This window comes from Cornus florida, unplaced genomic scaffold (assembly GCF_030987335.1).
Source record: "Cornus florida cultivar Cherokee Brave unplaced genomic scaffold, ASM3098733v1 CherokeeBrave_3.0.0_Hap2_Chr11, whole genome shotgun sequence".
Taxonomy (NCBI): domain Eukaryota; kingdom Viridiplantae; phylum Streptophyta; class Magnoliopsida; order Cornales; family Cornaceae; genus Cornus; species Cornus florida.
In genome coordinates this window covers 2,447,799-2,457,644 of record NW_026775581.1, presented here as the reverse complement: position 1 = coordinate 2,457,644, position 9,846 = coordinate 2,447,799, and positions in this window count along the sequence as shown.

Genomic DNA, 9,846 nt, shown 5'->3' with positions numbered 1-9,846 from the left:
GCAGAACTTGGGATCGAAGGTTTAGTTCCAAGGTTGGCATTACTTAGAAAGTATACGCCAAGAACGGATCAAGGTGTAGGTGTTAGGTCACCACTTGTCGGGGCCAACACAACTTCAGATGTTCTAAAAAATGAGACAAGCAAAGAATAGGATTCTGAAGAGGATCTTAAGGGAGGAGATATCAGCGTTTCCAAGAAAGGGGATATTGAAGCTTGAAGATGAAGGATCGCACAAGGGTGCTCGTATTCACCAGCAGTATAGTGAATGATACTAGTAGAGTTGGTGTGAACCAATCTATATATAGCAGAGTTTTCGTATCATCTTTCAGTGAGTGATTTGAGAAGTACTCTTCTGGAGGGTCAGAATTTGATAGAGTTTTTATCAGAACGAAGACGTGATTTTATATCACATTCCGGAGTGTATGGGGATTAAGCTGTGACATTATAAGTTGCTTTGTAAAGCTGCAGTAGACGGTTTGCATTCCGCGTATAAGGAAGATGAGGGTTAAGCCTTTGGGAATTTGCTTAGGCAAACGATTGTGCAATTAAGCTATGGTTAAGGATATGTTTCAAGGTTGGATGTTTACCAACGAAACTACGAAATGAACTTAAGTGAGAAAATTTTGGCAACTTGAGTTCAAAGGAGGTTTTCTTCTCTGGAATGGAGGATGTCTTAATTAGAATAGTATTTTGGTTGTTTTGTTGTATTGTATGTATCTACGTGTTTCATTTTTGTGATTTTGTATTGTATTTTGTTATTACGTGTTTCATTTTTGTTAATTGGTTCAGGAGTTGGAATATGGTTTAGTTGGGGGCACAAGTATGTGATCAACCAACTACTATTTTAATTACATGGTATATGCGCTAGGATTTGTGGTTATATGGTCATAGGATTTGGTAGAGATATGAACTTCTCGCCAATCTATTGGACCTGGATATGCATCAATAGGGTATACTACTTGGGAAGGGATAGTTGACTACCAATATGAGTCAAATAATCTACAATGATTAGTTTGATATGTTTTACGCTATATAGGGATTCATTTTTACAACCCTATAAGAATAGTGGTTGTTAGTGTTTTGGGGATTCGTGAGGTTGTGGTAAGTAAAGATCACTGTAATGCCACTATGGTTTGGACGGAGGATTTTGTGCTGGTAAGTATTTGTTAGAATGACACCGAGAGAGAACAGTGGGCTGACTAAATCTTCATCAGTCTATTCGTAATCACGACATGATTTTTCGAGGGTGTCATTTGAAGAAGTTGTTAGGGTTGTTGGAAATTTTTTTAGGGGTATCTTTTGCGACAATTAGCTGTTGCTCTGATGTTGATGACTATATGGAGGATGGAAAAGTTTCATAATCATTTGAAGTGAGACAAGGAGTCAAATTGACATTTACCTATATTAAAGAAGTAGGGTGTGTCAAGGACAGGAATGAGAGACTGACTGCCTATATAAGGAAGCAGTGCACGGGTTGAGTTGACTGTCGATGAATGGAATTACCGATGGAAGATATAAGGACTGAGATTCACACCTCTTAGTTCCTTATTCATCCCGGTGCAAAACAAAATGCTTCATGGTATGAAGCTGTTGTTTGGAGGATCGGCAAGTAGAGGGACGTGGTGATTTGGATACCATTTCTAATCTGATCGAGATGGACCATTCGAGATTACTAGACCCTTGTAGACATTTTCTATATTCAACTGATAGACCCTTTTCATGGATTTGGATGAGGGGTTGCTAACTTTTACAAAGGGTTAGGATTTGGTGGGATGTTGTTTAGTTTCTTTATTAAATCAGCTGAATTCTGGTTTAATTCGCACTGGTGGGTCATCAGTTGGTATGAATAGAGGGGATTACAAGATGACTTAGATGCCTCAATGTGGTGATTCCCATTTTGCATTACGTTCTATCCGGGGGAAAGGAATAGGGTAGTGGTGCTCTCAACAACCGAATGGATATTCATATCTTGCAATTCCTTGTTGAGTTCGCAGTTGCAGTTTCGCCTATATAATAAAAACACGGACTGTTATCATAGAAATTAAGGAAGTCAACTGCAAATATTAGGGTTGCTCTTTGTGGAGGTGTTACCTTACTCAGTTAGAGTTTGAGGTACTGAGGAGGTCTAGTAGTTTCTATTGGGGTTCTCAAAATGAATGCGATTTCAATAATCGACACTTCTTCTCAATGCACTCGGATGGTTCTATGGAACATCGAGTCATCAAATGTCAGTTCTAGTGCTCAGGTTTAGGAAGAGACATGTATATAACTGTTTATTCGAGTAACACTTGTTAGAAAGGTGGACGATGGATAACCGGCGATCATTCGAGATTTTTGCCACTGCCTAAATCAAAATTGGAGTGGGAAACCGTTAATTTAGGGATGTCTTCTATATCGGAAGCAAGGTGCGTTACTGAGGAAGGTCAGTTTTTATATACTATATTGACTTTGATGGATGGTGTTTCTCCATTTAGGTGGTAGCTTATCGATTCGTGTTTTAAAACGTTAGGATGAGATGCATAGAAGTTTTACACATTCATGCTATGTAACCTGGAGGAATGGGGATCTGTACCCTATATAAACAATTTGGGTAAGGATAAGTGGTTGCTAAATACAACTTACGTGTTGAATAACTATTATGTTTCCTTGATATGGGACTCATAAGTTTTGGGAGGATTTGGAATTCAGTAGAACTCCTACACGGAGGCAGCATCCACAATGGAATAGAAATGAATTGTAACAAAAATAATTCAAAGTTTCATGAATTCCGAGGACGGAATTCCTTTTGTTAGGAGGGAAGAATGTAATACCCCTAGTTTTCAAAAGGATAAGATTGGAATTTAAATTTGATTCCATGTGTCAAATTGTTTATTGAATAGTGGTTTATTTTAATTAGTTTTTTTATTTAAATGAATTGTTTTTATTGTGTTTATTTGAATTAATTAATTGTTTAATTGTATTTTGATTTCCTGTAGTTACATTAATAATATGTTTGGACTTAATTATCATTATTTGAATTAGTTGCATTAATTAATTGGATTTCTTGTTTAATTGTTTAATTCACTGTTGTAATTTAATTCACTGTTTTAATAGGATTCCTGTAAGGTTAAAATCAAGGTAGTATATTTAAGTTACAGTTATAGCTTTGGAAAATTATTCATTTATAGGCAGCCGTGTATATTATAACCTAGGTTATTATATGGGCCGACTAAGGTTTATGTAAAGGCTGTGGCTCTAATTAAACAAGGATTAGGGTTTAGTGTGTTACGTCTATAAATACAGTGATCACGTTGGTTAGGGGTTGGAAAAACAGAGAATCGTAAAGGTCTGTCAAGGAGGGGAAAGCTAGGTTGGACCATGGAGGAGGAAGGAGAAGTTGCTTATAGGTGAAACTAAGAGCAACAGAGGTGGAACTGTAGTCTAAAACAATAACAGCACATTCAGAGATGGTGGAATTAGAGTTTCAAATCTGAAACTCAAGGCAACTTCTTTCCTTTCTCTCTCCCATTGCTTGTGTTCTGTGCATCCTTAGACTGTCTCTAGGGTTTTAATTGATCATTAATTAAATTACACATGCTTGTTATATGCTAAATCAAATGTCTGTATGTGTGGAATTATTCTGTTATAATTCTTGTACCTCTGGTTTCCAGTTTGGAGTGGAAGCATGTTTAATCGGTTAAGGTTTTAAACACTGTAATTAAATTGAACTTTTGTGAACAAGTCATGAGGATGAGATGGGGAAAGCTAAGTTGGACCATGGAGGAGGAAGGAGAAATTACTCATAGGTGAAACCAAGAGCAACAGAGGTGGAACTGTAGTCTAAAATAGTAACGGTGTGACGGCCCAAGTTTTGTAAACCCGGTGCGTCAGTGATGACCAAAAGATGACACAATAACGGATCCGAAATGCAGAAGCGAAAAGTGAAACAACGGTCTCTAGAGGTACAATGCGTCTTTAAGACAGCAATGTAACCCTCAATGAGGTCACGGAACCCAAATGAAGCAAATGCAGAAGTGTCGTTTCAAAAACGGACAAAAAGAACCTAGGGGCAAAATGGTCATTTTGTAAAAAGTAGATTCGGGTGCTATCGAGCACACCGTTGGAAAGACAATGACAAATTAGTCAAGTTCAAAAAAAATTTATTCAATTTCGAGTCCGGACGGGGGAGAAAGGTCAAAAACAAAAATGATGTCGTGGTGGCCAGACGAAGACAACCCACCACTGCTGCAACTGAGAGTAAAAATGGGCATCTAAACGGACTTTTTTGGAAAAACTCAAAGAAGAAACCCCTCCTAAAATCAAGTTTCCTATCCCAACCATGGACGGAAACAAAAAAAATGCATTGTAAAATGTCTAGAATGCCCCCAAGAAAATCAGGTCAAGAGGAAAAAAACTAATCCGAGCTACTGCCCAAGTTTTGGAAATAGGGCTTCGGGAGGTTTTTAAATTGCCTAAATTGAAAATGCAATCTTAAAATGCACCCACAAGACCTCCGGAAGTTTCGGATCGGTCGTGACGATTTTCAAAAAAAAGTCGATGAATAGTATCAACTACATTTGTACTAAATATTTGCAAAACCTGGCAGCAAGGATTTTTCGGAAAAATATTGATTTTTGAGGACCAAGATGATGTTTTCTGGAAAAACACAAAGACGAAACCCCCCTCAAAATCAAGTTTTCTACGTGACTCCCTAAGAAAAATGAAAAAAACTCATTTTGAAATACCCGAAATTCCCCTGTAACAGAATAGGGTCAAACAAAAAAAAATATGCAACTTTAGGTTTTTGTTTCATCAAGGAAGGTATTGTTTGCCAAAGTGAGCATGCAAGTGTATGTAATATGATAAAATAGATGTGCTACAATGGCCTATGGCCTCATTACAATACATTTGTAACATTTGACATGTCAAACCTCCAAGTTAGAAAAATTACATGTAACGACCCGAGTTGTATTCAACCAGGTGCATTAGCGGTGATCCGAACGTAAATCCAATAATGAATCAAAATGCGGATGCAAATGGTAAAACAATGGGTTCTAGGGATACTACATGTCTATAAGACACCAAGGTGACCCTCAATGAGGTCACCTAACCCATAGGAAACAAGTGCGGAAGCGCCGTTTCAAAAACGGACAAAAACAAACCTAAGGATAAAATGGTCATTTCATAGAGAAATGGATGCTACTAAGCATACCATTGGAAGGAAAAAAAAATAAATAATGAATTTAGGCTCAAAAATCACCTAATTCGGAGTCCGGATGGCAAAGATATCAAGTCCCAAAGTCGAAAGAATGGAAACCCTATCTCGGTTCAAACCAATTTCTGACACTACTTTAGTAAAATATGAATAACTTGAGCTAAAAATGGAATCTGAAGCTCTAATTAATACCATTGGAAAGCTCATTTCGACGCAGCTAGTTTAGACTCAAAAAGGGACCAATTCAGAGAGAAAACGAGTGAGATATGGCCCGTTGAAGAAGAGTGTCCAGTGCAAGAACAGTATCCGCGGGCGCCGGCCAACCAGCTGCAGGAGCCCACCAAACACAGCAATAAGCCATGGGCTCCCACCAAATTGCTATGGGGGCCCACCAAATGGGATAGTGGCATGGCCTGGGACCTCAAAAATTGCAGGAACAGTGCTTTTAGCAGCAAATGAACTTGGAGTGTGGTTTTCAAGGTCAAAACGACATTTTTTGGAAAAACACCAAAAACAAACTCCCCCTAAAATCACATTTTCTATGTGACGGAGTTGAGAATGAAATGTATTTGTCAAGGCAAAATCCCCAAAATGCCCTTGCATCAGATTTGTAATTAAAATGTCAAAAAATGTCCAAAGGAAGGTCACTTCATGAAATGGTGTGAATTTTGCCCAAGTGAGCATGCACGCAAATGTATTATGATGAAATAGACATGCTACAATGGCCTACGGCCTCATGGGATGTCATATGCAAAATATGACCCTTCAATGGATGAAATCCCTTAAGTTCCACATACAAACTATAAAGATAAAGTAGCACACATGGCATATATGTGTCCTTGGCCATTGGCCTCATTACATACGTATTCTAAGAGTGTCAAAAGGTGCACTTAAGTGCACATTACATAACTTAGACAATAAGTACAAGTTTTATCAAAGTAAGCAAAGTAGGACAAGATATGCTAACATATGCATATTCTATGTCATCAAAATAATTCAAGAACTCTAGTAAGTCTAAGAATGTTGTGCATCCCACACTAAGGCTTCTTTACCTGCAAAACACTCATTAACTTAGGGGTGAGTAAACAAGTTTACTCGTAGGGAATGCATTAGTTTATCTTTGTACCAAGTTATAATCCAATACCATTTAATTCATGCTATCAAGTGACAATAGAACTTTCAACATAACACAATGAGATGTAATTTCACAATGTTAACAACTTGGAATTTAAATGCAAAATCAAACCAAAGTGGATACTTGGATATTTCCCGGATTAAAACCATACTCTTGAGATCACTTTAGGGCTATTAACCCTTGGGTACCTTCCCCTAGTGCGCACTATATTTGTAGAGGGACATTACTCCGTACTAGAACCAAGTCCTAGCCTAGTCATGTTCTTGATAATATCCTAAGTTTCCAAAATCAACAAGTAGAGCAACAAGTCATGACATGTGATAAAACACAATGAGTTCCATGGATTACATGACTAAATCATTAGTTTAACATGGTAGAAATTAAGTAAACCAACTTGGTAATTTCTCTAGATTTCAAGAATTGTTCAAATGATTCCAATTTAATATATGACATGGAGAAATTCATGGCCATGCTTTATATCAAGTCACAAATGAATTACATGCATGGTATGATTAATTTGAATTTAAATCAACATAAATTAATTAATCCTCTAGATTTACAAGCTCATTTAAATCATACCAAATTAATACACAACAAGGGTCAAGTCATGGTCATGCCATTTATCAAGTCTAAAGTGAATTTCACACAAGTTACCATTAGTCATTTATTTCTTATTTCAATACAAGACATGCATATAACTTGGATATCACTATAAGAACAATTAAATTACTTGGAAGATAAATGATAACACCCCCTACCTCACAAGAGGATTGTTCCTCTTGAATCCAAGGCAACCGAGCTTAAAAATGAAAAACCAAACAAAGGTTTTGTAGAGGGGAGTGGGAGGAACCTAAAGTATTCCAAGTTCAAAGTTCTAAGGTGAGTGAAAGGGCACCAAAAATGAAGTCAAAGCTACTAGTCAAGCTTTTCTCCAATGGTGGCTTCCTTAGGGTTCTTGAGAGGAAAGTGATGAATGAATTAAAATGTGTAAACCCTAAGCTAATTTGGTGGGCTTCTCCACTCACTAGGTGCTCTTGCACTACCTCTCACACACACACTAATGCAAGACTAAAGGTGAGTCCTACACTTGTCATGAATCCAAGTAAGCTTCCAAGATTAAATATTAACCCTATACTTGTCAACCATCCATGCCAACAAGTGCACCAATCCTAGGACAACAAGTGGGTGAATCTCCACCTTCCATGTGTCATGAGATTAAGCCTCCAAGTGGTTTCACCACAAAATCAACAAGTAGCACCATAGGAATGTGACACTTGTCACATTTTCGGAAATTACAAAAAGGTCCTTTTTGAAAATATCTTCCAAATTAATTTTCAAAATGGTCCCTCAGACGAAAAATAATTACTTTACTTAATTACCCAAAAACCCCTCAAGTTATAGATAATTACAAAAAGTCTTATTTTCATGGCTTTTACAAAGAAAGTAAACATTTAATATGCATTTCTATAAAAGTAAAAATGTAGATGTCATGGAATTTAAATATCATGGACGTATGCAAAACCGGAATCAAATCCGAGCACAAAAAATGAGGTTATGTAAGTAAAAGTTAAAAACAAGAAGAGGACGAAATAAGGAAAAGACGAAAAAAGCTGATTTCCGAAAAAAGAAAGGATGTAAAATGACCGGGTCATTAGAACCTACCTTCCTTAAAGGGATTTCATCCCCGAAATCGAACCGTACCTGAAAGAAAGAACAAATGGGGATACCGAGAGCGAACCTCCTGTTGGAGCTCCCAGGTAGCCTCCTCAATGCCATGGTGTCTCCACAAGACCTTGACCAATGGGATGGTCTTGGTCCGCAAGACCTGCTCCTATGAATCAAGAATCTGGACTGGACCTTCCTCATAGGTCATGTCCTCATCAATAACCACATCAGTCCACCGTAGAACATGCGATGGGTTCGGCTCGTACTTCCTCAACATAGAGACATGAAAGACATCGTGAACCCTATCTAGGTCTGGCGGCAATGCCAAACGATAAGTAACTTCACCGATGCGCTCCAAAATCTCAAATGGTCCGATGAACCTAGGCGACAACTTGCCAGTCTGTCAAAATCTCAGGTGCCCCCTACGCGGAGAAATCTTAAGAAATACATGATCCCCTACCTCAAAAGACAATGATCGCCTCCTCCTGTCTGCGTAACTCTTCTGTCTACTCTGTGCGGTTGCCAACCGCTGCCGAATTAACTTGATCTTCTCTGTAGTCTCAATAACAATGTCAGGACCCAAGGCAACAGTATCACCGACCTCGGTCCAACAAACTAGAGATCTGTAAGGTCTGCCATACAACGCCTCAAAAGATGCCATGCCAATACTGGCCTGGTAACTATTGTTGTAGGCAAACTCAACCAAAGGCAAGTAGTCCTCCCAACTACCCCTAAAATCCAAGATACAAGCCCGTAGCATATCCTCCAATACCTGAATGATGCGTTCTGACTGTCCATCAGTCTGAGGATAGAATGCCGTGCTAAAATGAAGCCCCGTGTCAAGAGCCTCCTGAAAACTCTGCCAAAAGTGAGAGGTGAACCGCGGATCCCTATCAGAAACAATGGATACAGGAACCCTGTGAAGTTTGACAATCTGTCTCACATACATTCCACTCAGTCTCTCTGCACTATCTGTCATTGCCATGGGTAAGAAGTGAGCCATCTTAGTCAACCTGTCAACTATAACCCAAACGGCATCATTCCTTGCCTGAGACCTCGAAAGTCCCGTCACGAAATCCATAGTAATATACTCCCATTTCCACTCAGCTACTGGTAATAGTTGCAACAATCCTGCCGGTTGCTGATACTCTGCCTTCACTTGTTGATAAGCAAGGCATCAAGCCACGGATTGTGAAACATCCCGTTTCATGCCCTGCCACCAAAACTGTCGTCGCAGATTGTGATACATCTTTGTACCACCAGGATGAACTGTGAGCCTAGAGTGGTGGAAATCCCGAAGAACGTCCTCACGACAAGACAATGGAACAAACATCATCCCCTTGTACCTGAGACCACCGTCTGAATGTAAGGTCCAACCCTCTACATTCTCGCCGCCTGAAATTTGAACATGGATGGCCTTCATCTCCCCATCCTCCAACTGTGCCTCAATAACTCTACTGACAAGAGCTAGTTGAGCCACAAGGCTAAACAAAATAGCCGGTGAAACATCCTCATACAACTGCAAACCAAGATCTGCAAGCTCTTCTAGCATCTTCCATCTGTGAATGGAAATGCTAGCAAGAGTACCCCATGACTTCCTACTCAATGCATCAACCACCACATTGGCCTTCCCCGGATCATACTGCAACACAAAGTCATAGTCCTCTATTAAGTCAACCCATCTGCGCTGTCTCAAATTCAAATCCTTCTGAGAGAAGAGATATTTGAAACTCTTGTGATCGGAGAAAACTTCAAACTTCTCCCCATACAAATAGTGTCTCCACCCCTTAAGGGCAAAGATAACTGCTGTCAACTCCAAATCATGTATTGGATAGTTCAACTCATGAGTCTTC